Genomic DNA, 8,890 nt, shown 5'->3' on the forward strand with positions numbered 1-8,890 from the left:
GAATATCCTAGTCACTAGTATTGAGACACAACCCTGGTACTCAGAGATAGTACATTTTTTAAGGGATGCAACATACTTGGAAGGAATGACTCCAAACCAGAGAAGGATATTGAAACTGAAGTCTTTAAAGTATGTCCTTATTCAAGGTGATCTATATTGGTGAAATAGGGATGGGGCATTGTTGATGTGCTTAGATAAATCCCAAGCTAGAAGGATGCTAGCTGAAATTCATAATGGAGTATGTGGAGGCCACTACTCTGCTAAGACCATAGCTGGGTACTATTGGCCTACTTTGTTCAAAAATGCTCATGAGCATGTTCGGAGGTGTGACCCATGCCAAAAAATTTCTTCCAAGTTAAAATATGAAGGAGATTTACCTCTTAACCCAGTTATAGTGGAAGCCCCTTTTGGCCAATGGGGCATTGATTTTATTGGGGAAATAGTTGAGAAGTCAGGAAGAGGTCACAGAAGGATCATAGTGACCATTGATTACTTCACTAAATGGATTGAGGTTGTACCTACTAAAAGAGCCACTAGTAAAGTTGTCATTGAATTTCTGATGGATAATATTATAACAAGATTTGGTGTTCCTGTGAAGCTGATAATGGATAATGCTATGAGTTTTAGATCATGGGAGTTCACTGAATTTTGCACCAATCATGGAATAATCATGTCTTATTCTTCACCATAACATCCACAAGGTAATGGACAAGCAAAATCCAGCAATAAAAGCCTTTTGAACATTATCAAGAAGATCCTTGACAAGAACAAAAGGTATTAAGATCAAAAATTAAAATTGGCCCTATGGGCAAATAGGATTACTGTTAAGAAAACAATTGGTGTTTCACCATTTGAGTTAGTTTATGGCACACAATCTAGGGTGCCAGTCAATTACCTACTTCCTGTATACAAGTTCCTACAAGCTAAGGATATGGAGTTGTTAGAACCCATGGAAGATAGAATGATTCAAATGGTGGAAGTGGAAGAAATCAGGACTCTGGCTCACAAAAGAAATTTGAAAATTCAGTTGCAATCCAAGTATCTCTTTGACAAAATAACCACATTGAGGAAGTTTCAAATCGGTGACCTGGTTCTTCAATGGAACGCAAAAGGACAAGATAAAGGAAAGCACAAAAAATTTGAGTCATTATGGATGGGCCCTTCTATTGTTTGTGATCTTAATGGAAAAGATTCACATTTCTTGTAGACAATGAATGGTGAGGTATAGGAATTCCCAGTGCATGGACAATTCCTGAAGCATTACTTCTCTTAAGTCCATGCACAGTAGGTTTTTAGTCTGTATATAATTAGGTTTATTTCTATTGGTTGTTTTTGGGCTTGTTTTTGGTTTGTTCTCTAGATTTTTTTGCATTCTTGTGTTTATCTTGCAATCAACTATCCCCAATCAGAGCCATTGTTATCACTATTTTGACTATTAGGTGATTTTGTCCTCTAAATCCTCTAAAATCTGCGAATTGTGCTTAGTCCTTCTTTTTGTCTCTAAGGGTTTTTGGTCCAAGGGTTTAGGGTTTCTTCTTTTTCCCCTTTTCTATCTTGAAATCCCTGTGTCCTATTTCCGTGTTTCTTTTTCCACTTAAGTGGAAGGGTCACTCCATCATGAGAAAAGGCCCCCCCTTTTAGTTTTTCCCTAGGCGGGTCTTTAATAATGTTTTATTTTTTGCCTTCTCCTAATTTTTTATTTCTTTGTCGAGCCTTGTAAAGATTGTGCAACTTTTAACAAGATCCAACAGTGCACACAATCTCGCGAAGGGAAGTTGCACGAGATTTACCTTTCGCGAAGTGGCGAAAAGGTGGCAAGCCTGGGTGAAGTGGTCAGAAGGAAGGCTAAGGGACGAGCATCTCCTGGTGGATCTAATGGACCATGTTGTTTTGTAGCCCAAAGATGGGCGAGGTTTATCCTTTGCAAAGTAGCAAAAGATTGGTGGACCCGGTAGATGGGTTAAAGAATGAAGTTAAAGACCGAACATCTTGCTCAAGATCTAACGGTTCACGTTGATTCGCAAAGAAAAGCTGCCAGAGGTTTATCTTTCACGAAGTGGCGAAAAGATGGTGGGCCCCAAAAGGTAAGCGAGTCTTTTGGTTAAAGATTGATCATCTCCAACAAGATCTGGTGGTCAACGCTATTTCTCTTGGCAAAGTTGTATGAAGTTTACCGTTCCTGAAGTGGCGAAAAGGTAGTGGGCCCAGCGAAAGGGTTGCTTGTAAGGTAAAAAGGGTTCATCTTGAGATAGATCCAATGGTCGATGTTATTTCACTTGGTGAAATAGCATGCCTTTTATCCTTCACGAAATAGCCAAAGGATGGTGCACCCGGCAGATAGATAGTCCCCAGTTTTAAAGACCGGTCAACTTGGAGTTGATCGGATGGCCTGCGTTGTTTCGCATCCAAAAGCAACACGAAATTTACTCTTCACGAAGTGGTGAAAAGGAGCTAGTGGTCACATGGCAGATGATGTGGCAATACAAATGGATGTCCAGCTAGGGCAAAAGATGATCTGTCGGTAGAAAACATGGGTCCAAGTGGATCGTGAAGGGCCCACTTCGATTGAGTGGTGATGTTGATGAAATTCATGGCTAAGTAAAACACATGGCAGTATAGGTGTGGATTCTGATAGAGTTTTTGAACGAATGAATGGCTAACACATAGGAACTATTTGCCAGAAGTCAATAGTGCAAGTGGATTCCCCGCAGAGGGCCCACTTTGAAGGGTAAAGGATGTTAAAGGCCGCTCATCTTGAAAGTGATCCAATGATGACCATTGTTTTGCAGCCTAAAGATGGAAGGTGATTAACCTTTGTGAAACAACGAAAACCATTAGCAATGATAGTTTCATGTGGTTAGTTAAATAGACTAGCAGTCACCATGGAGAATAAAGATCAAGTGGATGGTAGAAAATCCAACGGCTGGCGTGGTTTTGCATGGAAAATATGCATGAGATTTATGCTTTGTGAAACATCAAAAAGAAGGCAGGGCCCATTTTTTAAGCAAGATGACTCAGGTAAGGTAAAAAACGTTCACGTTTTTCAGCATCTGATGGATAGCATTGTTTCACATGGTAAAGATGCGAGGTTTTTATGCTTCATGAAATAGCGAAAGGCCAGGACACTGAGATTTTCTCTGTGGTCCGTTGGGGAGCCTTTTTCTGAATTCAATTATGATCGAAGCATGTGGTTTAATTGTTTCAATTCAATGCCCAGTTGTTGTATTAAGCTTCACATCAACTAATTTTTGGTATCATTTAAAAGAGTTTTGCAGAGTAACCATTGTGTAGAGTGAATTTCTTCAGGCAACAAGTAAGTTTTGCATATTGTTTGACAGTTACAGTTTGAGTTAATATTACTGGGTGCTTGATTTTCTCAGAGGTTTGCTTAAGTTTTAATTGAAATAGCTGTAATTTCAAGATGGAACCATGAAGAGATTTCACAAAGAAATTTAATTACCAAGAAAGAGCCATATGTGATTATTTTCTAGAACAATTAACCATGTCTACTAATGTCGCTGCTAAAATGAAAGAATTAGTGCCCAAGGCTCCCCATTTGAGAATTGGTGACGGTTTGTATGACAAAGGCAATTGGTTAAGGGATTCACAGATAGGGATATCAGGTCTGGGACTCTTTAAAGTGGGATTTAGCCAGAGACATTCCCCTGCTCCAATGAACAGTATATGGGAGTTAGATGTGGGAAAGCTCATAGTACCTGGGGTTTTCATGGATGTAGATTTGTTAGCTTAGATTGCAAATAATTATGACCCTGTTGCTAGGTGTGTTAGAAATGTAAATGGAGGATCTTTAATTGAGATAAATGATGATGAATTTAGAAAAGTGTTTAGACTCAGTGAGGTGTCAAATTATCTAGAGCCCATCAATTTTGATACACTTGCACAGGTCTATAATGTGCAGAGAGCTCACCTTAGGAGCGGCCCTTTAAAAGATTTTTTTGTCAAAATAGGATGACTGACTGTTGTAGGCCCTAGTACCATGGAACCCTTCTCTCTAAATTTGTTCACTTTGAGGGCTAAAGGGATGTATTGGTCCCTATGTCAGATTTTTGGGCAAGATGCTGAAACAACCATGCCAACCCATTATATGCTCATGATAGCACAGATTTTAAACCCCTCTCTGGAAGTAACTTTTGATTTTGCACCTTATCTCACTGATACCATTCATCAAGAGCTGATAGGGATAAAAAATGCTAAGGTAGACAAACCTTTTGGGTGGTATTCTCTTCTTATGCACATGTTTCTATTCAAAGGTGTTGAATACTTTTCTAAAGAAATGGACCTGGTTAAGGAAAAGGATGATGAGGAGATGCATGTTCAATTGTGGAGAATAATTTTGTCTTAGGACAGAGAGGATGCAAGTTACTTGAATTTTGATAGATGTTTTGCATCTAGGATTAGGATCCTCTTGTGCTCACAAAACCCTAGGATCCCCAAATCTCTCTTAGAGTTCTTTAGGCCTAAGGAATTTGCTAAAGATATCAAGATTGTTCACAATTGGGGTGATTATATTTATACCTTGTCTCTACTATGTTCAGAGTTTATGGTTTCAGAAGAACCCCATATATTCTCCCCTATAAATTCCCATTGAAGATAGGAATTGGAGAGGTCTTGAGGCAAATAGGAGGTTTGCAAGAGGCAGAACTAACAAATAGAGGGAAAGGAACAATTTCTCAACTATCACTATTGCACATCAATTTGTAATCACCAAGGGTGGTTGGAAACATTTTGATGATTTCTTTCAACCCTACAAGTTGTCTACTGTAGTATCAAGGTGTGTTGATCCTAAAGATTTCTTTAATGGCATGTTTAGGAAAAGAGTCGTATGTAAAGGTAGAGCACATCAGTTCCATTTTCCTGAGGATTTGATTAGAAATGAATTCAATCCAGATGAACAAGAATTGAGAAAGGAAAAATGGATAGCATATAAAAGGGCTCAAGATTTTATTCACGAATTTGATAGCAGTTATGACCCTTTGTCTAGTTTTACTCCCTTTTAGGAAAAAACTAAATTCTTAATTCTTTATTTTGTAGACTTAATGCAAACCTTAAAGAAGAAGAGAGAGGCTATAATGAGAAATGATCCTAAAAAGGCTAAGTTGGTTTTAGCCAAACCTACATTTGCCAAGGCCATCCCTCTAGCCTAATATGTGATACACAAAAGGCCAAAGTATAGTGTTCTAGTGCCATTCCGAGGTGAGTCTTCCACTTCAAAAGGGAAAAGACCAATAGAAGATGTGGTTGAAATCCAAGATTCCCCTAAAAGGCAAAGGGTGGGAAAAGAGATACAAACTGGTGAACGTTTATACTCTCCATCTCAATCCCCAATCCATGTTGGAGATTAGCATGCAGTGGCTGAGCAATTGTTGCAGTTAGGAAGTCTTGAGGAGATTGCCTATACCTATGAAGAAACACAAGAAGGGATGAATGAAGAGCCACCAAGTGCTGAAATGAACTTAATTGCAGATGAGTTTAAAGGAAAAGAGTTAGACCCTGCCATCAAACAGGCCAGTGAAGAGTTTTTGGCTAATAATAAATTTTTTACAACAAGATCCTTTATGCAATTTGTTTGGAGGCAGAATATTGAAAAATTCAAAGCAAGATATGAGAAGAAGAAGAATGAAAAGCCTCACAAAGATGCAACTGCAGTGGAGGGAGAAGTGAAACAAGAAATGATGACAGAGTTCAAAACCATTACTCCTGAGCAGGGGAGAGAAATGGTATCAAAAGCTGGTGTACTCATTCTTCCTAAGTGGGACATAGTAGATGCCTTAGTGCTTGAAGCAGTAAGGAAAGAAACCAAGCCCATGGAAGGAGTGATATTCAGCAAGGACAATGCTTCTTTAGTCATGTGGTCCTTAAGGAGGGATGAGAGCAGAAGGAGGAAGGACACTTTAGAGTCCAGCTACCTTGGAGGTATGATTGTGAAGAGAGTGCGGGACATAGGGGTGGTAGAAGCTGCCAGGATAGTTAGAGAGACAACAAAATTTAGTGTGGTAGTAGCTGAGAAAGTAGCTAAGGAGAAGGCTGATCTCCAGGTAAAACTAGAGACAATTTTAAAGGCTTGTAATGAGGCCAAAGGGGAGATAGCCAATAGGGATAGCATCATTGCCAAATTAAAGAGTCAATTAGTAGGGCAATACTAGAGAGGTGAGTCCTCTACTCTAATGATTGCCTCCTCTCCAGCAAACCTCTACTGACTAGTCCCATCATTGAATTTCCCCCTTCTCCTATGACCTCTAGTTTTCAAGCAGCTGAAACCATACAAGATGAAGTGGAAAAGTTAAAATAGACTTAGGCACTGTTTGCAACTAAATAAGAAGAAAAGGTCAGACGCACAATCTTGAATTTTGCTAACACAATTTTTTATGAAAAGAATTGTGAGCATATTGACTGATTTGAATGAAGACAAGACTACTCTAGAGCCAATTTTGAACAATTGGATGCCTAGGGAAGTGGATTTAGAACTTATGTGTTCATCTCATGAAGAGGCAGAGGCCGATGCCAATATTAAATCCACTTGTGAGTTAGTAAAATGCATGACTAAGTTAGCAGAAGGAAGAGCTGGTGTAGAGAGAAAGGCCAACTTATACAGGAAGGAATATGCTGAGCATAAAAATGAAACTATTTCCTGGGGGTTTTGCTAGTCAGGATCAGTTGAAGGATAAAGCGGTGTGGCTTGATGAGCTAGGAGTTAACTTGTCCCAGAGGATAAATGAAGTCATCAATACAGATGACACATCTTTATTTATTCAGACCATTGAAGAAATTGAGAAAATGAAATCACATTATTATTTTTTGGAGACGGAGGTCAAGCAGCTAAGAAATACATGGAAAATATTAAGTACGTTGAAGAAGAAAATTGTTAGCTTTTCCTGGCCTGGTGATGACCTGTTCCAAGAGTGGAAAAGAAAATATGCAGTGCAAAAAGCAGAGGTTCAAGAACAGTTACAAGATGCTGCAGCGGAATAACCAATTTCAAGGCCGTTAGGAATGAAATGATTGTATTTTCTTTTCAGCGGGAATCATGGTTGTAACAACTTTTCCTAGGGAAGTTTGAAGCTGGTGTGAATCCATATCATTATAAATGGATACCAGGACTTTAGAAAGGAGGATCACAAGAATTTGTAAAGAAACTCTACTGAGATATATCTAGGTTTTTCTGGTTATTTCAAAATTACCTTGAGTTATGTAAGATTTTTCAAAAATGAATATTAATATATAGATCGAAGCTTTTTGGGCCTAAATCTTCATTGTCTTCTGGTGTGCATTCATTAGTTTGTTGATTTGTTTTGAATAATTTAGGGTTATTTGATTGAATATGGATTGTAAGTAAATCTTATAGATATGTTTCTAGCTTTTCTCTTCAGGAGAGGAATTAAATATGCGTGAAATATCTCTGTCAGTAAATCAATTGTTTGATGCTTTGAATTTGATAAACGGTTTTAGTTTAAAGGGAAATAACTTATATATATGTCAGGCATGTATAGGGTTAGTGAAAGCCGAAGTGATGAGATGTATGAGAATGTTCAGATTTGAAACTCTTGTTTAATTTGGGTGACTTTGTAGCCTGGATAAGGCACCGATATTAGTTGTGGAGTTCTTTCTATCTTTTTTGGGGTTAAGACTGAAAATGAACACAAGTTTTCATTAATGTTTCAGTTTTATTGAGGTGATGAGGTTCATAGGTTTTTAAGCATTGGTTTTGTTGTGGATCTCATATTAAAGTTGTGAAAATATTCACAAGAGGTATACCCACCTAAGCTTTGTATAAGCTCAAAGTGTAGAAGGTTCTGTAGAAACCTTGTTATATGTTTTTGTAGAATTCTATTCTTTTGTTATCATGTCCATATGCAACAAAGGTTTCAAATTTTCTTACAGAGGGTATTGAGGAATCAGAATTTGAGGACAAGAGGGGGGTTAATCATTATTAACAAGAATTGAAACTTTCAACTCCAAAAACAAACTTATCATAGATCTGAAAACATTCAACACAAACCAATTCTACTTAACAGATTTCTCACTTTCCTTATCAGATCTAGACAATCATTTCCCACTTATGTAAACTCATTAATCAGATTAGCCATCAACTCAATATCCGATCAACAAACACTTTTACAAACTTATTAACTAATCAGAATGATTCATCAACCAATCAACCATCAATACCAGTAACCACTTTAAGATCTCTTATAAACAAATATAACCTGTCTTAACTAGTAATCAAAAATAAAACATGAACATCATATGAAAAACATTCTACACATGAACACCATAATTTTTGACGTGGAAACCCAAATGGGAAAAACCACGGTGGGAGGTGGTACCCACAAATGTTTTGTACTCTTTTGAAGTACACCATGTTAGGAGCTTAGCCCTGTTAGGAGCTTGCAATATGCCCGGTTAGGAGAAGATCCTATTAGGAGTCACCTGGTTAAGAGATTTACCTATCACTCCATCTAGAATCTTAATGATCTATTAGGATCAACCTCATGAGAGGATTTACCACCCTTTTTGAGAGCTTCACTATCAGGGGACTTAAATTTTTAAGGCCTATTAGGACCTACCTAGTTAAGGGATTTAAATTGTTGTAACTATTAGGGAACAATAGTGAAAAAAGTGATATGTTGCTTGCACTTCTCAGCTTGCTAAATCAAATCCAGTTATGCACAACTCTCTGCAACTCTCAAACAGATCTCAATATTCTCTTGGATGGCTCAACTCATTCTTCTAAGACCATCGATACATAAAACATCAACTGTGTCATCCTAAATAGACATCTCAACTAGGTTGGCCAATAAACCCTAATTAGATCTTGAAATTATAATACAGATCATATCAAATCATCATCTAGATTATTACAACTATTTAC

The sequence above is a fragment of the Cryptomeria japonica genome, chromosome 4, assembly GCF_030272615.1.
Source record: "Cryptomeria japonica chromosome 4, Sugi_1.0, whole genome shotgun sequence".
NCBI classification, from domain to species: domain Eukaryota; kingdom Viridiplantae; phylum Streptophyta; class Pinopsida; order Cupressales; family Cupressaceae; genus Cryptomeria; species Cryptomeria japonica.